The sequence below is a fragment of the Pseudopipra pipra genome, chromosome 1 (assembly GCF_036250125.1).
Source record: "Pseudopipra pipra isolate bDixPip1 chromosome 1, bDixPip1.hap1, whole genome shotgun sequence".
Classification (NCBI taxonomy): domain Eukaryota; kingdom Metazoa; phylum Chordata; class Aves; order Passeriformes; family Pipridae; genus Pseudopipra; species Pseudopipra pipra.
The window spans coordinates 93,580,383-93,607,268 of NC_087549.1; the positions used below are offsets into that span (position 1 = coordinate 93,580,383).

The 26,886-nt window shown below is 37.6% G+C and overlaps 1 long non-coding RNA gene across 1 annotated transcript; it reads right to left on the bottom strand.

Annotated features, from left to right (window-relative positions):
• Positions 1-5,205: 5,205 nt before the first annotated feature.
• Positions 5,206-22,676, bottom strand: LOC135419389 (uncharacterized). Its single transcript, XR_010432967.1, has 2 exons — positions 6,351-22,676; positions 5,206-5,597 (listed from the first exon to the last, which is right to left on the bottom strand). It is a non-coding gene; the product is annotated as an uncharacterized LOC135419389 (long non-coding RNA).
• Between the last annotated feature and the right edge of the window lie 4,210 nt (positions 22,677-26,886).

Sequence of the window (26,886 nt, forward strand, 5' to 3'; positions counted from 1 at the left end):
CCATGAGCACTTCATTATGCCCAAGAAATGTAGCAACATTTCCATTTTGTACCATCAGCACAATTCTTAACTGAGCAGGAAAAAAATTTTCTCAAAGTTGTTGAATAAAATTCCTGTAATTGGAACCAGAAAACACAGGACTGTGGCACCAGATAAGCTTTCTAATAATAATCTATAGATTTCCCATTGTCTCTTGGACCAGTCTCTCGGAAACATAGGTCTATGTTTGTAATTAGAAAGCAGCTGAACTAGAAACAGATGGGGTTTTTTTGAAAGCAGTGTAAAGGTACTTCACAGCCTCTGTGTACAGTAAAGAGTTTCTGTATGGGAACAAATCTGTAGCACTGGTCCTGGTGTTGCTTTCACCATTGATCCTGGAGGTCTGTGAGCTTTTTGTAAGAGATCTGTGGAAATTTACCTATGAAGAGTCAAGGAGCTTCAACTTGCTACATAAAGCTCTGCCCTACACTGGAAAGAAAAAGCAAACTAGGAGTCTGCAGACAGACATGACTAAAAGACACTGATTTGGTGGTATAAAAGACTGCATGCTAATTTCCCATGCAGGTAACCATGTGTGTCCATAATGTGTTTACTCATCTCCTGGGTTCTCAAGTTGGTTTTTCTGTGACCTGAATTCTTGGGATGCCAATAAAGCAAAATTCTCAGTGAATTTAGATAGTACATAACAAACCTCGTAAGCAGGAGCCATTTGTGGATGAGATGACTATATGGGATTTGAATAGGTATATAAAGTGAAAGAAAAAAAAAGCTGAGTGATGATTTAAAAGAATCCAAACCAAACAAGCTCGGTTTCTTTCTCCTGTCTAATTAAATTTTAAGGCCTCCCTTTTTAAACAGCATATGGGGCACAGATTTCCTAGTCAGCTGGGGATCAGTTAGATACGTGTCTGTGTGTTATTCCGGTTCTAGCTGTTTAAGCCATTGTGTATACCAGAAGTTTCCTGTGATATTTGTACAGACTATCATGGACAGCAAAGTTAGCTTGGAGGTTTCTGACAAAATGGGTTTCATACAAAAATGCTGCTAGTTGTCTAAGCCAAAACATTGTCAGAAATAGGTCAAATTAGATTTCAAGCCCTGAAAAATTAGGCTTTATGAAACAGGATTTTGACACTTCAAATTGAAGATTTTGGTTTTCTGTAAAATGGCTTTTAGTTATAAGACATAACTACAGTTGAAATGCTTTAAAAATCACCTAAATAAAATATTTCTATTGACTTTTTGATATTGTTATTACACTTATTCATAAAATTTGTCAAGTTTTTTTTGTCACAGTTTAAGAAAGAGAGCTTTCCATAAAATGAGAAAAAATTCCAAATCCAATCCTAATTCAGTCCATTATACTGTAGAGATATGAAAGCAAAACTCAGTGGAAGAGAAGGTAGAAGAGCCACAAAAGTGTCCCCAGAAAAAAAAGAAATTAGGTATTGTTGTTCTACTTCCCCTTTGCATCTGCTCCCTGGCCTTTAATTATTCATTAGCAGCTATAGTTCTGGTACAATTCCTATCAGGTATCTATTCCTACAAGTCAAGCCTAATAGTAATGAATAATTGGGATCCATTATTTTAGCAACTGTTCTTGATTCTAGTTTAATGACTAAATGAATACAAAATGTTCTCCTTCTAACAGGGCTATTTAATTTAGATGTGCTATAGATAACTGCTTACAGAAGTTATTCCTTAGAACCTATAACAACAGAAAACATTTGCATGTTTACATACTCTTTTATATAATCATGAATTACCTTTTGTATTTTTTTCAAGGTTATACTGAAAGCAACTAGTATGTTAACTATGGTTCATTAGGGAATTGTATTACAACAGGAAAATTTTCTCTGGATGTATGTCCTGAAAAAAATTACTGGTTAACTTCAAGTTATGATATCTGCTAAATGAATACAATTCTGCTTCAGTCGTTGAAAATAAAAAAAAAAAACTTATTTTATTTCAAAGCCAAGCATTTCCTATGAATTATAAAGTTTAAATTCCTTGATGCAGTTATTTGACCTGGAAATTATAGTGAAGGAAAATTTAGGTGGACAACTGGAAGTGAGTTATTTAAGTCTCAGGGATTTCACCGTGAAGAAATGTAGAAGAAACATGTACAGTCAGGGATATTTTCTTCAGTGCATGGGAAAAAGAGAACAGAAGGTTTCTGTCCTTGTTGGAAAAGAGCACTGCAAGTATTTTTGCTAGCAGAAGTTGTAAGAGACAGAAATAGGGGGGTCGAGATTAACAAGATTACTCAATATGGTCAAGGAATTCATACAGAAGTTTCAAATTCTGGGATAAACTGAGAATGGTAATTAAAAGATGAATTTCTTAGGGGGACTGCAAAATTGCCATGGGTCTAAGGTCTTAAGGTACACTGAAGCAAATTATGAATCTCATGAGAGCATCCTGTCACTGAAGCTTATCAGGTGGAAGAACCTCTGCAGGTAAGTGAGATGGAAAGTCACAGGACAGCAGCTCAGTCCTGTCTTTGCTGTTGGCTGAGATAATTTTATGAAGACAATCACTTTCAAAAATGTTTGGGTTTAACTCTGAATAAATCTATCAACATTTCACTAAAGAGGGGGTTGACAAGCAGGGTTTACAATGTTCATTCATAGGTGCTGGTACCAGAAAAAACTCCTCCCTTCCTAGCTTACATTCCGAGAAGCTTTAGGTTTCTTCAGACCCAAGACAGAGGGGACTGAGTTTTGTACTGAAAACTATCCATGACAACAAAAGCTGCAGGTCCTACAGCTTTGTGGCCTCACTTCATTGCTGTGTTGTGTAGATTCTAGGAAACCCCTTTTGAATAAAGGCCTGCAGGAAAGGGAGGTTTTCTTTTTCTTAATTTCATTACTACCATAGTAGATTTCTTGGATTTTTTTTTTATTGCTCATGCATGCATAATAAGTCTAATTTCATTACAGTTATTGTTAACATAGCTCTTTGATACTGAAAGACTCAAATGACAGGTCAGATGGCTTTCATGGCCTACTTCAAATACTATGGCTGTGGATGGTTTTTTTCCCCAATTATTTTTCCTTTCATTTGAGATGATGTGACAATATACAATTTTGAAGTTGTTCTGAACAAAGTTTAAAAATGGAAGATGTTGCATTTTCTCTCAATGCACTACCTTTACTTATTGGCATAATTGCATGATTTACAATATCTGTGTTTCTAAGGTAAGAGGAAGGTGTTTGAGTTCTCCCCTCACAAAGAGCAGCTGGCAAGTGTCAGTAACTTAACCTGCAAGGCAGAGCCTGGCGCATTGCCTGGTGATGCCCCAGCAGCTGTCCTGTTTGTCCTGCATGGGATTCTGTTCCGTGGAGTGCTGGGCCAGCCACTGCAGTGTTTTGGAACAGGAGCATAGGAATTCTGGCCTTCCAGAGAGGCTGGGGTTTACAGTTTCCCTCTGACCAAGCTCTCTGGGACAAGTTCCATCCAGAACACCTTTGTGAAACTGCAGTATGCATTAATAATAACACAGAGGCATATGGGGACCGGGCAGGCTGTTGCATGAGGCATGCTAACTGCAAAAAGCTAAATTTGGGGAAGTGATGTGTGAGAGTGCTACCAAAATGTATTTGTAATTTTAAAACATTTTTCCCTAGTGCTTCTGAACTTGATTGATGGATTTACCTTACCTGAAATGTACCCTGAAAGACTGTGGCAGTTCAGCAGGCAAGAAAACATCAGATAAGTACTTGTAGCTGTATCTGTGGTGATGAGAGCTAACCTGAAGGAGAGGAAAAGGCACTGAATGATTATATGCTTCTGGAGGAAATTAAAACTTGAAAAAGTACTTTTTTTTCTAAATTCACATAGTGCAGATATCAGGGGAAATGTATTTAAATGACATCTTACATCCCAGGTATAATTACTTTATCATTAGTGTTGTTGTTGCGCTGGGCCTTGCTAACAAAATGCGCCATCTATTTTGTTATCAGCTTTTACATCAAGCTGTTACAACAGCAATAAGTAATCAAGCAAGATGCAGGAACTATCCTTATTTTCCTTGGAATGTGCCCTACACTCTCAAATACAAGTAAAAGGCTATAAAGGAGCCATTACAACATTCACTGAATTGCCTAAGACAGCCTTCACAGACAGGAGGGCTCAGTTCTTTTTCAGACAGTGCAAGGTTGTACTGTCCCCCTTTTGAAACATTCTGGGAATGTCACAAGCACCATCAATCTCATAGCATTTAAGACAGTAGTATAATTACAGTAATGCACAAATGAATGAAATTCTTGTTTTAAGAGACTCTCTTGTCTTCCCTCATGCTCCATTTTAGTGAAAGAGGCTTTATGTCTAGACAGGCAAAGACTTGAGACCTACTTTTATTCCAATCAATTTGCTTGTCATGCTCATTGAGGACTTTAAGAAATCCTTGAAACCTTCAAGGGATCCAAATGAATTGTTGCAGGATCAGGATTTTTTTCCCCCCCTTGGACATCTTTAGTGCTGAGCTGTCTCAGAACATAAGCAGAAATAATCCTCTGCCAAGGTGTGAGATCCAATATGCCTGTAACCACTCAGGCTTCAAGTTACCTGTAAACTAAGAAAGATGTTCTTAAACATTATGAGAACACCATTTATGTTTCAGCAGAAATTAAGACTTGAAATCAAAGACGGATCTGGAGAGAGAACATTCCCTGTGCATGTGCTCATTCAGGTATTCTCAGAGTAGCAAGTGTATCTGTCTCAGCCTAATGCTTTAGGTGACCACTTTTTGTCTCCTAGAAATGCCAGTGTTCCTGTCTGGGTGTCTCTGCTTGTTTGCTAGGGACTGGACCTCAGTTACCAAGCTGATCCTTGTCAAATCTGCCTTGTGAGATGAGGACCAAAAGCACATAGGTGAGAGCCCAGTTTTTTGAGGTATTATGCATCTTCAGCTCCTGGTGACATCGCATTAAAATGTGCCTATATATCTACTTCAGTGTCTTCCTTAGGACTTTGAAAGCACTTCTTCAGCAGCACAGTCCAGAGCACCTGCAATAGTCCACAGGCAGTAAGTGACTTAAGCTGTATGTAATAGTCTAAACCAGCTTTATTGCAACATTGCAGTGATACCATTCAAACTGAGGTCTTTTTAACCAATGTTAACCAATGTTAACATGCATGATTTAAACAATGGCACAAGCAAAACTTGTGCTCTAAAATGGAGAAATTAAAGATACCAAAATATTATCTTTCCTCTTGCCAATGGGAACAGCTGGCAGGATGGGTTTACTGAACAAAAACTTTGGCCAACAGACAAAGGTTATCATTTTCGCAGACTTTCCCTCTGAAATACAGGATTAACAAAACATGCTATTTTTTTTATTTCAAAATTGGAGGGTTTGTGTCTTTCATCTGGTCAAATTTAGCATGAAAGTGAAAATAATATCAAAGTTACAGGCACCATAGGGAGACTGTTAATGTGGTAACAAAGGGCATTTGGCCAGTTAAAATAATAAAAGACTATACAGCTTTCCCAGTGATGGCTGAAGCCCAATTAGTACTTTCCAAGTAGAGCCACAATATTCCTTTCCAAATTATGCGGTTTGGCACGATTCAGAATGAGTAAACTTGCTTTCCTACAAAGGAAAAATATAATTAAGAAAAAAAAACAAGGTCATGCTTCAAGTAAGCAATAATACACTATGGGTTGTACATTAGTCAATATTCATACACCTTGGACAGGCTGAGACAGAGACAAAGCAATGGCTCAGCATATAAAAAGATACATATATTATCTTAATAAACCTATGCGCAAAAGAAAAATGCAAATGGATATTTTATTTCCTTACTAGATTATTTTAAGGGAATATATATTCAATATTCATGTGTATAGCACTCATACACATTACTTAAAAAGTACCCTTTTCGTTAACATTTTATACTTTTCAGTACTAAGTTGATTTGCTACTTTCATTTTGTCAGGGTACCTCATTTTTCCGTGTGTTGTTATTAAAGGCAGAGTGGTTTGGAAAATTATTTTTTTATCATTAAACTGAGTAAGTTTGTTAAAAGGACTTTCAATCTGGATGGTCACTCTCAAAGCCTCTAAGAGTTTATTCTTAATTTATGGTAATCCACTTTCGAGGACTCTGCAAGTGACACAAAGCCTGCAAAGGCTCAACAAATTTGAAAATAAAGTCACAGGGTTGGAAAAAAGAAAGACCAGATTCAAATTTGGAGGTGAACTTGCAAGAGATTTGTGAGGGTAAGTTTTTTCTTCTCTCTTGTTTTTGATGGTGTTTTTAAAATGAACAGACTATTCAGGTGAGGCTCAGGCAGAGAGGAAAACCTGCAGAAAGCAAGCATGGTGGCTGAGGGTAAGTATATACTGCGGTAGAAAAATGGAAACAGCCCGGCTGAGACATCTGGTTATTTTCTTGCTAGTGACACCACTCATGGGAAAGCAGAGCGATATGCCAGGAGGAAGATGAAAAAAAGAAGAAAAAGTAAAACTTCAAAAAACATGGAACCACTCCCATCACCTGAAGCTTAGACCACACACCTGAAAGGGAGTAACCCACATCCAGCTTGAGTGCAGATTGTGAACAGCCTTATCTCCCTTTCAACTCTACCATTTTGCATCTCTCTTATATAAAGTGCTTATAAGGGGGGAGTTTATTATTTGTTTCCTGCTTCTTTAATAATTACAGTAACCTATGGTATTATAAACCTTCATGAGCTGCATCATCTCCCCATAGGTTCTGCATTACTGCTATTTGGCTCCCAGCTGGTACAGTTTCCTTCACTTCCCAGCTCCATTAGGGACTACTTGCTGTGCTAAAATCCCAAAGAGCCTCCTAAATCAGCCCTGCTTATTATAGTTCTGTGGGTGAAATGTGTGGGTGGGAAATGTGGGGTAATGTGTGGGTAATGAAACTGGGAGTATATTTGTGACTTGCAGTATCATTTCAATAGTCACTTACATGTGCTGTGCACAATACACATACTGCCTTCTCCTAAACCACAAAAATGAATTGCATACAACACTCTAGTAATGTACATAAGATATGCCCTGAAACACCTGATTTTAAGGAGTTAGGCGAAAGACAGAAAAATCCTCCCCAGCTATAGAGTTGCCTCAGTATTAAACTACTTTGAAGAAGGAACAAGTTGCCAAAGGTCTTATATTGTAGACTGTATTATTTTAAATGACCCCCATCTCAAACTGAAGGGGAAGCAGAAGTCAGTGCAGGAGCAAGGCACAAGGGTCTGTCTGTCCCATCAGCTGCCATGTCCCTGCATTAGCCGATATGCACAGCAGCATCCATGCTGATGCACAGCCCCTAATTCCCAGAGTGAATTTTTTTCCACTTTTGCTCTGAAATCAACATGGTACTCCTTACAGTGTGAAATTGAAAATTATCATACCCTTCTCTTGTATATCCACCTTAACCCTCTTCTCTTAAAACAGATTATCTCACTGATCTTACCATACCGTCTCCACGCTAATAAATCTTCTTTCAGGAAACAGCAAATCTATTTTGCTCTGAATCAGAGCTCCAAGAAATCTAATGGAAACAAAGCCAATACAAGAAAAAGAGAGAAAATAACTGAGGAGAAAACCCTCTGTTTTACATAGATAATAATTTCTGGATGCTTCTCCATATAGGTGCCAAACAACCAAATAATGTTTTCTATGAACTTATTGATGAGGCCAGTTTCTCAGAGAAACATAAATTTTTCCGTCTTGGAGAAATATAATTTATTTTAATTTTAAAATGGCACCAGAAGGTACTGCAGAAGAGGAAAAACTATTATTTTCTATTAAGAGAATAATACAAACATTTCCCATGTAAATAACTACTGAAGGGTTATTCCCTGCTCTTCACTGTCTCCCCCACCCCCAAACCATTTAAAATCACTTAACAAATATTTTTCTATATAGAATCTGTATTAATGACAAAATTATACTTGTCAAAAGAACCTCCTGTCAAACAAGTATACCATGTTTACTTGCAAAACCCACTATACTTGCATGCAGCAATTGTATTTTATTTCTCTTCTGTGTATGCTCTTGCAATGCTTTCATCGCCCCTATGGTTCTGTGTATTCTCCAGCAGTATATTAAACAATGTGACCGGTATCTGTCATGTGTAGTTTAATTCTTTCTTAATTAGCCTAACACCTCTATCAGATTAAAATCAGTAGGATAATATTACCATATACTACATGTTTTACTTTCTGTGACGTTTCTCTTTGTCAGGCACTTTTCAAATCCCTTTCCCTTATCAACAGAGTAAGTGTATCATTGTCTAAAGAAAAAAGACTAATGACAAATCTTTGTCCTAATTTGACAAATACTAACTACAACTAGCAAAAAAGAAAGAGGCATATTAAGGAAAAGAACTGCTTTAAAACCTATCTTGTCAAGTCAGAATGATCATTTGGTTGCAACCTGCTGCAGTAAATGCCTGCAAGTTTCTGATGCCTGGACAGGTCTCAAATATTTCTAAAAATATAGTGAATTATGAGTAAAGAAAAATAAAGTCTTCTGACAGACATAGTAACTAATTTACTTTTTGAAGCCACTACTTGCATATGATAGATTTACTTAATCACATCATAGAATCATACAATGCTTTGGTTTGAAAGGGTCCTTGAAGATCATCTAGTTCTAACCCCCCTGCCATGGGCAGAGGCACCTTTTGCTAGACCAAATTGCTCAAAGACTCATTCAACCTTGCCTTGAACTCTTACAGGGGTGGGGCATCCACAGCTTCTCTGGACAACCTGTTCCAGTGAGGGTTCACAGGAAAGAATTTCTTCCTAATACCTAATATAAGCCTACTTTTGCTGAGTTTGAAGTAATTCCCCCTTGTTCTGTTGCTACCTGCTCTTATAAATAGTCTCTCTCCCATCTTTCTTGTAGGCTCCCTTCATGTAGTGGAAGGCCATCATTAGTTCACCCCGAAGCCTTCTCTTTTCCAGGCTGAACAATCCCAACTCCTTCTGCCTTTCCTCATAGGAGAGGTGATCCATCCTTCTAATCATCTTGGTGGCCCTCCTCTGAACTCACTCCAACAGGTCTTTCCTGTGCCAAGGACCCCAGACCTAGATGCAGTACTCCAGGTGGAGTCTCACCAGAGCAGAGTAGAGGGTCAGAATCACCTTCCTCAACCTGCTGTCCACACTACTTTAGATGTGGCCTAGGATACACTTGGCTTTCTGTGCTGCAAGTGCACATTGCTGGCTCATGTCTAGCCTCTCATCCATCACAAACCCCAAGTCCTTCTTGTCAGAGCTGCTCTCAATCCATTCTCTGTCCAGCCTGTATTTATGCTTCGGATTGCCCCAGTCCAGGTGCAGGACTACAGAACCCTGCACTTGGCCTTGTTGAACTTCTTGAGGTTCTCATGGGCCCACCTCTCAGGCCTGTCGAGGTCCCTCTGGATGGCATCCCTTCCCTCCAGCATGTTGACTGCGCCACACAGCTTGATGTCATCAACAAAATTGCTGATGGGCCTTGTGATTTACGAAATCAACACCCTCCAAACTCAGGTTAACAGAATAAAAATATATCAAGACTTCTTCCTCCTTTGGTGAAAATCATTATATTACCACTGAAAGACGTTCAGAGCTTCCCAGCTTTATATACTAGTCGTTCACGCACAGCTACCAGCACCACAGGGATGCCCTAAACAAAATACAACATATTAAACATTACTGCACCAAAAAGCTAATATGTTCACTTACCATTTCAACATCAAAGAAGTATTATATAGCAATAGCCAAGGAGGGCACATTAAGTAAAACTACCTTTTAATAACTTAATAAAATAATCCTGAGCAGATACAGATTCCCTTCCCAATAAGCAGATTCCCATCAAATTTAAAACCGACAAAAAAGGTTTTTCAAGAGTTTTCTAAAGCTGCATGCCCTTGGAGATAACTCTTATGAATACATTTTCTCAATCCAGCACCCTTATGCAAAATAAAAAAAAAAAAATCTATCACATGATTTTAAAATAATCTTTCTCCCTCTAAAAAAATCCTTCAAAAATCTAGTTTATCTTTCGACTAAAGGGCAAAGATACTGAGTGTGGGAATTCACTAGTCTTCTGCTATCTATACTTGTACAGCTGAAGTTATTTTATAAATTGCTGGCTTCCACATCAAAATGAGGAAATGTCAATTATTTTCTTAAAGATTCAAAGTTCTCAAATTCCTACCTGTTTGACCTTGCAGTCCAAAATCATCAGCATGCTCGTGAGAATGCCCATGTCTTTTAAAACATAAGAGTTATATGGTCTTCACTCCAAAATGTATGGCCCTTAAATGGAACCTTTACAACTAGGCAGTAGCAAAGCTTTTTTACCGTGAACCATTCTAAAAGTATTGATGTAATAATCCTAATTGTTTTGAAATGCAATATTTAAGTAACTGTGAGTATACAAGGCCAAAAGAGAATTTCCTAAAGTATTGTGTGCAATGTACCACACTCAAACCTTTATGTTCTATCATATTACACTGAAGCACTTGTGAAAACTTCTCCCTAATATGTCATGCCTGGTGCTGTCAGTGTGCTGAGTACCTCCTTACATTATTCTTTTTCATTTTTCTGTTATCTTTGGCATCTATTTGTCCAAAACATGTGTCAGCCTTGGAAAAAGCACATTGAAAATACATATCACTAAAATCACTTTTAAGCGCATAGTGTTGGCAGTGGAGACACGCACTCGAGGATTAATTAAAAATCTGCTGTAAACTAGGAGAATATCAGTTGTAAATAACACAGGAGATAGATCAGGGTATGCATATTAACAGACTGCAAGGTTGTTAGTTACCAGTGGGATAGAACCATGAAAAAGCAAACACCATCCAAGTATGAACCAATTAAACTATTTCTTAGCAGAGAAAAGGAAAAAATCTCTTTCACTGCTTAAAGCACCTAAGAGATCTCACACAGATTTTTTTCATCACATTTGTGAAAGGTGAAATAGTGGAAGAGCTATAGAGATTACCAAAGAGGAGCCATTTTAAGAGCCAGGCTGAAAAGTTTTTCCTTGTTTAGTCTAGTAGAAACAAAAGCTGATACAGGAAATAATTATTCTCTAGAAACACAATAGAGTGGTAAACAGTAGGCAAGGAAAAGAACTATTTATTCTAGCAGATAATGTTGGCACAAGAACAAATGGGTGTAATTTGTCCATGAATAAATTTAGTCTGGAATCTAGAAGATTTCTGACCATAAAAGTGGTGAGGTTCTAGAGTTGTTTTTTAATACAAGTGGTGGGGACAAAAAAAATAACAGCTCAAGCAATTTAATGATGCAAATTGTTAAGTTCATGGAAAATGTCACAAGCATAGTTCCCTGAGTAGGTAAAGGACTGCATTTTGATCATCCAGGAGATTGTTTCCATCATTATGTTTGCCTATTTTCTGAAAGCAAAGATAAAAAAAAACCCCAAAGTTGAAATTAAATCTTATTTATGCATACAGTGTTAAAAATAGTGCTTAAACAAGTACCATCCATATGTAAATGGCCTCTGTAATTAAGCTTGTGTTTTGCAGCATGAAAACAACTTAACTTGATAAATAGGTATCACTTGTACTTCAGTGGTTGGAAGTCAATTCTTTTTAATGTAAAGATGCAATTTGTCACATTTTATTCTTATTGGGGTTTCTAGTTTATCTTTCTGCTACTTTTATTTTGCCTCATTTTCTTTAAAGTTGTAGACAGCAGTATTATCACCATGTGGACAACAATGAGACAGCTGGAAAGTAAAGTCCGCCTATTTATTTATGCCAGTCTAGCCACATTTGGCTCCCTCGGATGACTATTCACTGTTAGTCTAAATCAGTACTAGGAAAAAGAAAGAAACCCTCATGATCACCAGGGTAAGATGGAATCTCAGTATCAGAAAGAAACAAACAAACATAAATCAAACATATGTGAGTTAGAAGAATAAGTTCAAATTCAGGAAGAGTGTCCAAAGGAAACAAGGAAAATATTATGAAGCTAATTTCCACTAACACAGAAAGAATTTGCTGAGATTGAGGTCAGGGTTTTAGTCTAGAGACCCAACATGAAAGGACTTAAGGTTTTCTTGTGCAGCTTCTGATGCCTGTTATAGCCTCACTATTAATAGCTAACAAATATGGTTCACTCAACACTACAGTGGCTCTTGAAATTCAGATCTGTGGTATACCACTATGCCATCTGAAAAATTACAGTTATTTAAAACCTAATCTATATTCTCTTATCAGTAAAGCCAAGCAGCAGAAAGAAAAACAAAATGTTGCAAAGGCAAAATAGTAGTATTTCCCTATCAGTGTCAAAATATAAATAAGTGACAGAATATCATTGAAAATAAAAATAAATGATTGCATATGCGTAAAGACGTGTTAAATATTCTAATTTTCAAGTGTATGTGTGCACATACGTATATAATCATAAATATATTTTTATCCTGAATTATTTATAATCTGTGTTCTCTGTAAGCCCACTCGCAAAAGATTTACTATGGAAGAAACTGGATTATCAACTACAGTATGTGTAGCTGTTAGCTTATAGTCAGTACTTACCTAACAAATGTTATGAAAGTATATCAAAACATAACTCAGTTTTCAGTTCACTTTAATTCACCTTTGTATGAAAATGGTTTTTCTCTTCCTATTTGCAGTTAGTAGCTACTGTATTCAGTAGCTTTTGCCACCAACAGCTAACCGAATCTACAATCCTGAATGCCCTAGTAAGCTTTTAAGAATAAAAGGAGCTCACATCATTAAGAGAGCAATTTCGATTTCTTTACACCTGAAGTTGACTCTCAGGTACTAGCCATGATGCTATGAGGTGGCTGCCAATTGTCACTTTTTTTTGAACTTTACTTTTTCACTTCTGCTTGCAGAGTATAAATGAGTTTTTTAATAGTGTTATGGACTGGTTTAGAAGGGCAGGTTTCTGACGAGGAATTGTTATTTCTCCTCATATATAGCTCTTGGGAGGACATAGTGCCTTGTTTGTTGAACAGAGGAATGTGTTTTTCCCTTGTGATGTTTGGTCTGCCCATCCCAATAGTACCCAAATAGCAGGTGGGACTTGCTAAAGTTTTACTATCAATTGTAAATATTCGATATCCAAGGAGGAGAAACAAAGGAAAGGAACTGTAAGTGCCAGGTTATTGTGTGTTTCTGAAGTCTGTGCACAATGAAAATGCAATCACAATATGGGAAGAAACTTCAGCATGTTGGGTGTGATCAGTGCTCAGTGGAGGTCAGGTAGTTGAAAGCAAGGGCTCTTGCGATCATCAAAACTGGAAATATCATGGAAAAGAGGCACTAACTTGTGATTTCTGATTTATCTTTGTGTCAGACTAATATGAATTTCTGCCTCTGCCATTTGGATGTGTTGATTTTGAATTAAGTTTTCCCAATGGACTACATTTTAATCCAGCAGAAAAATTTAATATTTGGGAAGCTATTAAGTACAGTTTCAATACTCTCTCTAGTGCTTATATAGATTAATTATCAGAAAACTGAATAAAACTGTTTGGGAATAAGGAAGAATATTAAATAAAACTACTTTACAAGTGCCAATAGATCTTTAAAGATAGAGGAAAACAGTAAATATACAATTAAGAAAACTTCTGACAGGCACCTCTAAAATAACTAAGTCAATGACAATTACATTCCTAATTAGCAAAAGCCACCATGTGCCTTCATCTAACTTCAGCTCACTCATTTAAATAGTTTTCTCATGCAGATACAGCAATATTGACTCAACCTGGATTGTGAAGGAATTTAAATAATCTCACGGCTCTGATGCAATTCATGATCACTTTTTTAAAAAAAAACAAACAAACAAACCAGTCCGACCTTTACAGTTACAATAATTAGAAAACCAAATGCACATAATAGGAATATCCACAGATTCTTATGATGTAAATTGTATGTCTGTCTAAAGCAATAAGTTTCCCTCTTCTGATATTCATAAATAAACATTAGTTTACTTTCTAGATTTTCCTGTTTGAAATCTGTCCCTTAAAATTCAGTGTTATGTTGGTGGGTAATGAAAACTCACAACTCACAACTTATTGTGAGTTGTTTAAATGAAAATCCAGAAACTTCCCTGTTTATATGATAAGTTTTTACATGAGCATGAAGGATGTTTGCACTGTACTTAAGTGACCGCAGATAAATATACAGAATACTGGCTACCTCATTTCTAGAAGTCATTCCAACCTGGGCCTGAAAAGTTCTTAAATCCTTGTAGAAGACACAAGAAGTTTTAAAAACTGGTGCTGGCAACTAGAAAGCTGTTCAAAACTTGCACATGAACTAGATTACTTTCTGCTACATGTAAATCTATGAATGTTGCAAGAATGATTGGCTAGGTTGTTGTTTATAATTTTTATTATTATTACTACTACTAATAATAATAATACTAAAATCTTTCATTTTTCTAACACCTAATCAGAGCCTGAAATCACAGTTATTTTTCCTGGAGAGAACGGGAGTTACACTCTCTTTTAAATGCAATCATCAATTAATTTTTTATAAAAGTAGGTAAGAGACTTACAATAAGGTTGTTCAAAAAATGGGTTGCCCTCATGATGTGAATCTTTCAGCTGTAGTTTATAGCTTTATTTTTTATGTGTTTTCTGAAAATTATCTTCTCTAAATATCTGAAAATGGCACATTGTTTTCTCAAACATTTATTGAACATTCTTCCTTCAGACAAAAATCAACTGCAAAGTATAGACCTTTTTTTTTCGCTTCATACAGTGCTTTGCCAATAAAATTGCTTTTTCTTGATGGGTATTGTGGCTAAATATATACTAATGTAAATATTTTCCACTGTGTTTTTATGAATGCACAGAAATTGTGGAAGAAAGTAGACTACTTACCTACAAAAAATATAAACTTACCTGTGTAGAAATATGTACCTGACAAGAGTCTCTACTGCTACTGCTGTAGTTGAAGATGAAAGGATCTCTCCAAATTCAAAACAGAACGTAGGGAATTTTTCAGTACTAAATAAAGACAGCATTTTAATGCTTTATAAATAACCCCAAAAAAATTATGGTTTGGTATCACATCTTTTCACATGCCTATGATGCCCCTTGACAGCTATATTTTATTTTTTGCCTTTAACATCCACAAAGTACCACTGAAACTTAAAATTCTTTTAGCTAGTCAATTTTATAACCTCTGTGTATTAGCCAGTGATCAAAATTCACCCAAGTTATGTATATATATATATATGCCAAACAGATTAATCTTAAAGAGCATGAGCTCTGTGCTCCAGAAAAATTCTCAATGAGCAGCAATTCAGCCTTTTTGTCTTCTTGCAAAACCTCCTCCTAATTTACTACACACAGAACTAATGATAGGAGCACTACTTTCCCCCTAACAGTTACTTATTCATTATTTGACTCACATTTGTTAATGAAATAAATTTCATAGTGCCCTGTAAGGTGAGAGTATTGTGTCTGGAGATACTTATTACAAAAACAAAATAAAGACCCAGAGATTAAGGTCACAAATATTGTCTAAGTTGAGGCAGACAATCAGAAGCAAGAAAGTTTTTGGAGTTTTTTTATGTGTGGGTTTTTTTTCCTGCACATGCTCCCATGGACTCCAGATCCTGCTGGGAGAGCTCAGCAAGTCACACATACTGTTGGGCATTCAGAAGATGAAGTGTGAGTCCTTAAGTAATTACTTAGCATCGAGTTCTGTGGCAGAGGAAAAGATGCATTCCAACTCCTAAATATAATAAAACAAACACAGAACATAAAAACGAGAAACTGCAAGAAATTCATAACCAGATCAAGCCCATCAGCTCACCAGAGACTGCCCCTCATGAAAAGATAGATTGTAGGTTTAGTAGAGACAAGCTTTGAAGAAAATAGTACCTTTTTAGAAAAGGAGTGGTGACAATTTACACTACTTCTGTGCATAAAATGCCATTATCAAAAAGGTCAATTTAAACGGGATGTAGCTGCTTAAGCTAATGTGAAATATATGGTCACCTTACAGATATTACAGGTGCAGTAGCATAGGTAGCTACATTTACATGCAAATTAAAATGCCTTAAAGCTATATCTGAACACCTGTGCTAGGACTGTGTATATGTATATGAGTAACCATTAGTGTAGTCTATTGGGTTATGGACTCTTTTTCTGCAGTCTCAATATTGATTAACAGGTTAACTTTTTTGGGTGACTTGGAATTTCACCACGTAATACTCATGCTAGGTATAAATATGACAAGTTTGCAGAAGAGCCGCCTGTGAAAACATAGAAATTAAAGATGTTCCTACTCCTCTTTAATTACTTAATAATGGCATTTTCCCACTTCTTCTTTAATACATGAGTCAGAAGTATATTGCATACAGTCAGTTTCTCATTCTCAAAGCCCCTCTGTGTACCTGTCTCTCCCCTAGCCCCATCAACAAGGACATCGCCTTTAGGAGCAGAGGTTGTGGGATCTCATCCATTTGCTGTCTCAGTGAAACTTCTTACTGTCACTTACTTACATGCAGGACAGAAGAGCGGCCAGTTGCTATGGCTATTGTCCCACTGGAGATGGTTTTTGAATGAACATAGGAAGCAAAGAAACAAACAGGTGAGTAGAAAAAAAGGCTTTTCTATTGAGCATTTCACTATGTAACTGCATATAATTTAACCACATGTTCACTTCTGCACAACCTTGTGAAATGTTGAGTATAAGTGAACAGTAGAGTGGAAATCTCACAGTCTGTCAATTTATTTTTATTCCATTTCAACAACATTTCCCAGTTTTGCATTTCCCACAAGTGCCAACTCATTGCGTGTGCTTCAATATGCATGACTACCTACAAATGAGGTATAACACTGAAAATATTCTTTTGGACACAGTTTCTCAGTAAACTTTGAGACAAGACCTGTGGCAGAAATAATGTTGAATGCAGTTAGGGGAAAAAAAAAAGGCACATGTTTTCAGGTACAAATTTGGCCATATTTTGAATTCCCACTCGTTTTTAACTATGTGTTTTTTAGAACAAATTCTAACACAATGAGGAGTTTAACCTGATCTGGAAAACCCACAGCAAGAATCTCTGCTGGCATGAGACCTGGAAAACCCATTGCCTCTGCTGCAATTCCCATTTAGGATTTCATTTTCCCCTTTTTGTCAGTCGGAAATCATTTGATTTTCAGAACTTCTGGTTATGTTACACAGCTAAAAGCACAGAGCACATGTAGGTTTATAGTCCATCAAGAAACTGATCTGATGCTGTGAAATGCAATTCAAATACTTCTAAAGCCAAGGGTGGGTTTTGATCCTATCTATGTAATATAAACTGACATGACAAAATTGTTTACCTCTATCACATCCTGGGGTTATCACATGGCATCAAAGAGGGAGTGAGCTGATTTGGTATTTTAATAGTATCTATGAACCCACTTGGATTTTCTTCTGTTTAGCTCTGAATTTTCTGCATCAAAACAGTTGTTTGGAAATGATGTTTTTTTCCTTTCAATTTATGTTGTTCTTACTTTCCTCCTCACATTTTTGTTTGGGAATAATTGTGTGAAATTGATAGCAGCCAGAATGCAAAGGAATCTAGTAATTCTTATACATACTCATCAATAATGTATTTCTCTACATTCTTAAGGGATCATATTTCCATAGGCAGTTGCAATTAATTCAAAGCAATTGTACAGTGGAAAAAACCAACAAAACCCATAACAGGCCCTCCTATCCTCAGGGCTCTTGTCCAAATAGATACAACCATTACCGATCAGAACTGGTGTGTTTTATAGCAGGTGATAATACAGAATTGGCAAGCGAGTGAGCACAAATATTATCAACAAAACTACAGGAAAGAAGGTCCCTTCAATTGTCAAATAAACCTATCCTGAGATGCTGATTTCAGTGTATGTTTAGCTCAGGTTGTGTGTACTAGTGAACAGGAAAGATCTTCTGTTCAACATTGTGTCAACTACAAATGACTATAGTAATCAAGAGGAAAAAAAAAAAACAACCAAAAAACCAGCAACAACTTTCACAGGAAGAATGTAATGGAAGGAAATTAATTAATCCATCTTTTATGTTGATGGCACAGGGAGACTTGTTATTAAATTCAATGGTAGTAAAATGGGCTCCAGCATGTTTTTCACATGTGTGGCTTCATCCTGGTCACTGCCTAGCTGCAGATGAGGGTCCACCAAAGGCATAGAGGGAATTTTACTCAAGTGGATATCTGTGTTTAACTGGGAACTCATGTAAAGAAGTGGCTTTGCCCTTACTTTGCCATTGCAAATTCATTTTCAGACAAGCAAGTGTAACACAGTGAAAAACATAAGCACAAAATCAGACTAATCAATCTTTGATATGATGTGTAATAACTGTTGAATCACTATTGCTGAAATTAGTGGCTTTATATTAGAAGTTTGATATTGCACAGTCTCCCATTTATTTTGATGCATACAATTGTACATCCTACACACTTCAGCTGTAGCTACCTGATTGGCTATAGCCACATGAAAAAATACATGGATGATACAGTTGACTATATTTTAACACATTTTGTGAGACAATATTGCTAATTTTCACTTCATGATCCTATGTCTGAAAAGGTTTTAATGATTGTTTTCCCATTTGCACGTGCAATGTATCCTGCTGGCAGACTGCAATCCTGCTGCCTTTGAAACACGCACCAGCCCAAAAGACAGAGTTCAGTTCCTAAGGTTCTCAAACTTTTTCAGAGTACTTTTTAAGTCTCACAGATACCCCCAGCTCCTGAGTGCACTGTTTTAACAGACTCTGGCAACTACTGCAGGAGCTTGCACCGACAAACAGCATTAGGCCTGACAAGCACTGCATATTTTGGAATGAGAGGCCAGCATGGAGGAGTGTGAGAAAGCTAGTGGCATGTCAAAAGTTCAATAACAGAAACACAAAGTTGGAAGACTCCAGCATGAATCCACAGAACGATTCGGATCAGGCTCTTACAGGAAGCCATGAACAGTGTGTAAACTCTCTCTTAGCTCTGCTCTGCAGTTGTTAATGAGGACATCTTGCACCCCATGGCCAGCTGCTCTCTAAAGACTGTCACAGCAGATGAGACTGATAAAAAAATTAGGATTGTAAAGACTCCATGCAGTCAAACTAGCTAACAGATCATGATTTCAAAGCAGCATATGATACTGGAAGATTGTGGCAGTAACAATAATAACAACATGAATGCTACCAGGTATTTGTATGGTATTTTGCAATTCACATTGCTGTTTGCATGATCCTTGCAGTATAGTAGTTATATCAGTATGTTATATTTCTGTACAAAAAAACATAAAAAGCTCATCATAAAATAGTTAAACCAAAACACTTAGTTCGCTTCCCCAAAGTTCAGTCTGAATCTCTTGATTTTATTACCACAGTAACATAATGTAGGTTTTCTACTTTTACCTAAGTTTCAGTCTTTGCTCTGCCCAAGGATTTTTCTTTGTTAAGTTTTGAATACCACGTGAAAATGAAGAATATAAATATAGCACTGAATGGACTAATTATTTCCAGGTAGTGTAGCAACTTGAGAGTGTGTTGTCTAAGAAGAGCAGTTCGCTAAATCACATTACCAAATTATTTAGAATTTGAGTTTTTTGTATAATCATATATTGTGCCCTTTCAAATTCCTTTGTTATCACAGATCAAGCAGTAAAACCTTCTGCCTCTTCTACTTCTAGAAAACAGTCTCCACTCATATACAGGAAATTCAGAAGTACAGTAAATTGTGTTTTGATAAGACAAGATATCTAAAATCGAAAGGTTTCAAAACCATTACTATTTAGGTAGAGTAGGCTCTTATTTAATAACAGTAAAGAGTCAAATCTCAATGCAAACACAATCTGTAAATTCTTTTTTTTGTGTAGCATTTCTGCAAGTGTATATTCAATAAAAGGCTATATTTTAAATATGCTTTCTTGCCCAGTTTTAACGTGAACAAATACTGAAACAGATGTCATGAGATTGTGCTGTGTTATATAACTGTGCTATAAACATACATTTCTCTTAACAAAACAGTCATATAAGTAAGAAGAAATATTGCTTACCTTCCTCTCTTAGAAAATATTCCCTGAAGGCAGAGTAAATCTGATTATAAAATGAAAAACAAGCCTGAAGTGTGCAACTCACACACATACAAACAGCAGATACAATCGCCTCCATGAAGAATGCCTGTTTTTAGCCTTCTGTACATTTCTCACTTCTCCCCATTCTAGATATGCTACAAGCACTCAAACTATGCTTAAAATACTATTCTGCAGCATAGCTATAGGCACCAACATACTGCATAAATGGTACTTACTGTTCCAGAAGTCATGCATCATCCTATAGGAAATTTACACCTTCAAAACAGGGATTTGTTACAACTGAGCAGATTGTGGCAAAACACTGCGCCTGGCTTGTCAGAAAAAGTTGTTACTTTCAGTGATCAGCACATATTCACAGAGCATTACATTTATGTATGTGCATGTGTACCTACATACACATACACACACACACATCTACAGAAGGAGTTGCAGCCTGTCTCTCACAACCACATGCTAATTGCTGAATAGAGGGAAAAATCTTGTTAGTATTACACGCAATTGCTTTTCTTGACCATGGCTTTTGCATACATTTTTCACGTAGTACAACCAAGACCGGTAATGCTACAAAGCATTTCTAACTCAGACAGGAGTAATTATTCACATAAGGCACCGAACTCATTTTGGCTTCCCCTGTGAGAGCTCTGCGACTGCAGCAGCAGTGCAGGGTCTCTCTGCTGGCACTCGCTTGCTGCAGTCTTTGTGCATGAGTATACATTATAAACAAATTAGTAACACAATGATATCTGACATCCAAAAACTAAAGAAAATCACGGAGAATCAATCAGGTCCTACAGCAGGCACATAGATAGGCTTTAAAAATATTTAAGAGTAGGCAGATTTTCTCCTGTGCTGTCAAAGTTAAAGGTACCAAAAGGAAGCACGCACTAAGGCATTTTTGTTCCTCTGTGATATTGATCCAATGCCAGACGTAGTGAAACACAATGGGCACACAGTCAGCCTTGGTAAATTAGGTAGATTAGAGATCATTTGATGGTATTCTATTGTTGCTATTGTAATCACAGTAATTTTCACTGGTAATGGTGCTTCGTGATGAAGTGCGGTTCTCACAGGATAATTGTGAAAGGTATCGAAAGATTCAGGGTGTAGCATCTGGTTTTAAAAGCTCTTCAGATTCAAATTGGCATTTTACTTTATCTTGAAAATTTATTAGAGATTCAGATCATGCCGGTTTAAATGGAAAGGTGAAAGCAGGGTAATTTCAATCTATGAATTATTCAGATTCAGACTGGTGAAATTGCCATCCATGAACTGATTCTCTGACAATCTCTTTTGCAGAGCCTCCATTACGCTTGTCATTTTTATTTCTTTATCTACAATCTCTTTCTCAGTTACTGAGCTCGTCCCTTAGGGCTGTGCTTCACAAACCAAGTATTTAAAATTGGCAATAACCTAAATGTGTTGCTGTCTCGAATCGCAGTCTCCACAGGCTGTCTTTTCCAAATCATTAAAAGCCACATTCACGACGGTGTCTGCTAGGCTCTTCGATTAGATGAATTAAATTAAAAAGAAAAAAAAGCCAGCAAAGAGAAGAGACCAGGGTGTCATATCGAAGAAGAGTTATGTTCCTGTAACAGTCCAGCAAAGAAAGTGGTGCTTTGTGCTTGTTCCTTTGTTGTCAGTGTAACCCATTCTAGTTGCATAGCATCACGCAGAAAGAAACAACTGTTAAAGCAGGCTGACTTCATGCCCCGATTTCCAGCAGAAGCAGATAAGGACTGCGTTACAGACAGACTAATCCACGCAAATGTACAGTCAGAGACCAACCACAATTAATAGCTTCTTACAGGCAAGAAAAACAGAAGTAGTAGTAGTAGTAGCTGTAGTTGTAGTAATTGTAGTATTAGAAGGAGAAGAGACTGGATACCCGAAAGGGTTTCGTTCTCCCAGGCAGCGACTGGATACCCGAAAGGGTTTCATTCTCTCAGACTCCAACTGATACAGATTGCAATCCCAGAGACTCTCCACTTGATGGCTGGTTGTGTCATCGCTAGTCGACTGCTGCCCTGTATCCAGAAGGACTGGGACTGATTTAGGTCAGAGAGTCTAGATTCCTGTTTAAGCTTTGCTCTAACTGATGTAAGAAATTGCAGCAATCTGCATTGCCCATCTATATGACCCTGGGATGCTGGCACAGCTTCGGCCATGGAATGCCCGCAAAAGGCCCCAGTCGGACAGACTGACAAGTACCAGTTGAGACAAGTACCATCTCCTTTGTCCTATTGCTGCAGGTACATTAACGTAGCATAAAAAACCCCCTCTTTTAGTTCGCAAAGTGGGAAACCAGGCGTTCTTCCTCAGAGGCAATCTGGGTACAGAGCTCCAAGCAGTCCCTGCTCAGCTGAAAATGCTGCCAGGCTGAAGCCAACACATCCAGGCTGTGTCTGTTCCTACGCTAACACCAGGAATATTCCCCTCACATGAGAAAGACAAGAATAAAAAAAATCTATGCTGCTTTGTGCCTGGTTCTATGCGTCTGCTTTGCCGCACTGCGACTAGAAAACTGCAGCAGTAAGAGCTCTGGCAGTTGCGATAATGTAGAAAGCAGCAGCTCTGTGACACAGCAGTCAGCTGACTCGCAGTGTTATCATTCAATGTCCTCTATAGAATAAGGCCAGTTTCTAAGGTAGCACCAGGAGGATGACCTTGCATACAAAAATTGGGCTAGGAGGAGTGGCAACACTGGTGTACACCTGCAAGTGATTTTGTGGTGATGTATAGCATTATCATCGGGAGCATCCCGGTCTTTAATGGTCTCTTTTCCCTTCCTTCTTCCCTCCTTTGCAAAACAGAACTTGTCATCTACTGAGCATTTTTTCTTCTATCATGAAATAGTCAATATGGTCATGTACAGCTGACGACAATAGTAACCATTAATAGCAGTGGTTATGTTAACTATTTTAAAAATATTGCTTTTAAGTCACGCTTCCACAAGAAAACCAGGTGGGTTTTTATTAACTTCCCTCTCCCTGTGCCTGTGGACATGCTCCAGGGGAAAGAAAGTTATCATGTTAACACCCCTCAAAGGTAAATCCTAACTGGCAAGAACACACTTCTGAGTTCTCACTGAGGTATGCAACTACCTAGACTAATTTTTATGTTTCTCTCTAGCTCCCAACTAAATTCATTGGTAACAGTTGGTCACTTATGCCTCCGAGGAATCAGAGGGGAGAACTTTAAAGTTACAGCTGGCAAATATGGGAATTTATAAAGTCAGCAGGAGTCAAGCGCTCTACTGCCACCTTGGACTTTTTAAGTTCCATGGGGAACATCAGGCATGCTCTTGAAAAACTTCAGCTTGTGTCTGCCTACATAGATTACACCTAAAACTAGAGCAGATTTGTCAGAAATTGCCATAAATCAACTTGCCAGTCACTTACTGAAAGAATTTTTATTATGTTGGATTATGCTTGGCCTAGGACAAATCAGCTTCCACTCATCTCAGTGAATGTGCTTGGGCCAGAACTAAACTGTCTCTCACAGCTACTACTGTAGTCTGTGCATCTCAGTAATACATGTCATAAGTTCATTGTAAAGTACTCAGAAAGGTTCAACCTGAAGTTTAACAACAGTCGAGTAAGGAGCAAGCAGCATCCACCAAGCTGGTATTTCCTGTGATATTTATACTCATGCATAAGCATTAAAGTGGACATAATACAGAATTCTGTCATAACAAAGCAGTTTGCACCAAAGCCCAAACAAACTGTGATAAAGCCATAAAAATAGTAACAGCTGTACTGTATCTTTAAGGTGCAATTCTCTTGAACAACCCAAAGAGCAGAGCACCCATGTAAAGACTGTAGTCCATTGCTGTATTGCTTCGGGGGAGGGATGTCTCATCTCATGTGCAGACGGTTAATGGATGAGTAATATAGCCACAGTCCTGTCTCTTCCTTAATCGTTTTTTATTAAATGCCTTGAAGGCCACTATTCCTGCAATCAGCAAAATCAGCACAGACATCTAGCGGGAAAATGCCTGCATTCTCCTCCTCCACCCCATTACAACCACCCTTCCATGCTCCTTGATTACAGGCTGTGCCTCCTCAGCCCCATATGCTCGATATTAAAGACTATCTTTTTATTTGCTATTCTGGGATCTCTGATAGAAGCCTAGGGAAGAAGTATGATGTCTAGGCAAACTTCTGGAAGCCAAGCATGCCAGTTTTACTGTCTTGAAGGATTCGCTGAATGATTAGTGTTGCCTTGACTGTGCTAATGAAGGCTCCTTTTCTGCTGGGCTCCTCTCCATGGTCTCACTGCCTGGCTTCAGGATAAGATGGATGGCTGTTCCTCTAACTGGGGTCTTTCAAGCTGCAGCTATTCCTAAGCAAAAGATGGTCTGTAGATGGTAGAAGATGCGTTTCCGCTGATCATTACAGCCTTGGGAGAGTAGAGGGCAGGAGGGAGCACTTCTCTTCCGCAGTCACCAGCTCTGTGGGGCCTGCTACAGCTGTAACAATCACAAATCCAAAGTTTCTGCCGCTTTTTTTTCCTGTAATCCTATTGTCACACTGCGGATAGGTAGAGGCATTTTATTGCCCCAAAACCCTGTCTGTGTCTTGCAACCTCTGCTAAGGAAAGGGTGAGGGAAGCCAGCACTGCTTGGGGCGGGTCGGTGATGCGTGAAATGCAGGATGGGGCATATCCACTGAGAACAGTTCAGGAGCTGTCTTAAAGCCCACATCGGGGTTTGTTTCCGAGACTGACTTTTCACTTTAATTTTCTGGTGTTGATGAAGGCTAATGCAATTTCCTGCAATGTGTGCAGAGCTCCTTTTCTAGTCATTAAGACACACATCTCCCTCATGAACAAGTTCCTAATTTGGTTTTCTTGAAGACTGTTGCAGAAGGTTCAAAGTTGAGTGCTTTGATTAGTCCTTGGCTTTGTATCCATGTATGTGTAGTGTGTTACACAGAATTATATTACATTATGTTTAGGGTAAGAAATCATGCTTGGACAAATTTGGGAAAAGAGATAGAAACTTCTACCTCGTTTACCACTTAAGAATTCCAGGAACAGAACAGATTTAATTTTTGTCTCTTTTCTCCCCTCTTTCTTTTTTACTGAAATGAAAATTGCATCCAAGCCCATAAACTGGATGCCAAGTTTTCACAGAACACAATTAGAAACAGCTTAAATATTAAACTGAAATCTGAAGGGCCAATTACATTTAAGGGTTGCTCTCTCACAGGCGCTTCTGACAGGATACTGTGTTAGAGTTGAATTTTTAAGGCATTGTCAAATATATCCCACATATGATGTTAAACTACAAACTCAAAATGTTTTACAGGTCTTTTTGATGTTGTATTCCCCCTTCCTAAACATATGCAACAGCATGTCCATTCAACTGATGTTATTTTAAAATCTTGGAGTATCACTGCAAATTAATAATGTTGTTTTATGTTCTGCATTTTTTCAATGTTTCTTATCTTGGTTATAGATTTTAGTCAATGTATATAATTAAATTTTTTAAAATCAAATAATGTTTTTTCAAATGGACCTTTTCAGGGTTTGGTTGTGGGTTTTTTTGGTTGTCAGATTTAAGTAAATCTGATTGTTTTGATTTGAATGATGCTATTGTGTAAGAAAGTAACAATGAATGCATTATTCTACAGATTTTTCCTGTCCATTTTTTTACTTCTTCCCAATGTACAAACCTGGAGCCTCCAGGTATTTACAATAATGAGCACATACTGTATCTTCCCAACAGCTAGTTCTCTGAAGAATTCAGTGAAGTAGCATATTGACCACCATCCCCTGTTCCCTATATCTTCAATAAGCTTCATATAAGTCAAGTCTGCTGGAAGAAAAGAGACTCCAAAACTCTTACTTTTCTTCAACAGAACCTGCCAAGGAACTGACTTTTCTAAAAACATGCTTTCAGAACTAGTCCCTAAAAACACTTCAAAAATGGCCTTATCAAATGGGACTCAAATTTGAGATATAGAATTCAACTTTTACAAGCTGCCCTCAGAAGACTAACAGGGGCTAATTAAAAATATAACTCCTGTCACGGAAGTGAAAGAGAATCCTGTGTATTTCCCAATCCTGCTTCTGCAAATCCTTCCTGCTGAAACAGCTGAATCAGAACAAATTGCTTGTGTGTGAGCTACTTTGGCCATATGGTGAAAGAAAAAAAGAGTTGTGTGCCTCCTCAGCTATGCAGTAAATAGGAACTCCCTCCATGTGGGTTTACACGTTAATAGCTAATGTGGAGACTTAAATGCGAAATTAGGAAAATTAAGTGAATTCGTGAGTTTGTCTCTGGGACTTGGGACTTATAAGCCAATAAAAAGATGTAAAAAACCATGTACAGATATATATATATATGTCTCAATACTGATTTCTCCTATGAATAACCTTTTTTCATTCAAGCGATTAAAATGCAAACAAGACTATGTGAAAAATAAAACAAAATTGCGATATGCATAAACCATTAACATGGAAATTTTTTGATCCAAAGTGTGAGAAGACCACTGCACGAGGTTGGTGAATACGATGTGACAGGAATGTCAGTAAAGGACAGGCATAAAAGAGACATCTTGTTGTCTGCGACACATCATTGGTGTCAGTCACTAATGATCTCCTTGACATGTTGAGTACATAGCTCAGAATGTATCAACATTACTCTTTTTTTCTCCATCACTATTAATGGAAGTTGGTTTAAACTTTCCGTGATAGAAACCAAGTCTTGTGCAAAGGGGTGGTTGCGTGCCTTGAGGAAGATTACAATTACTTGTTTGACCTTATTTGGATGTGGCATTTGATAAATCTGGGAT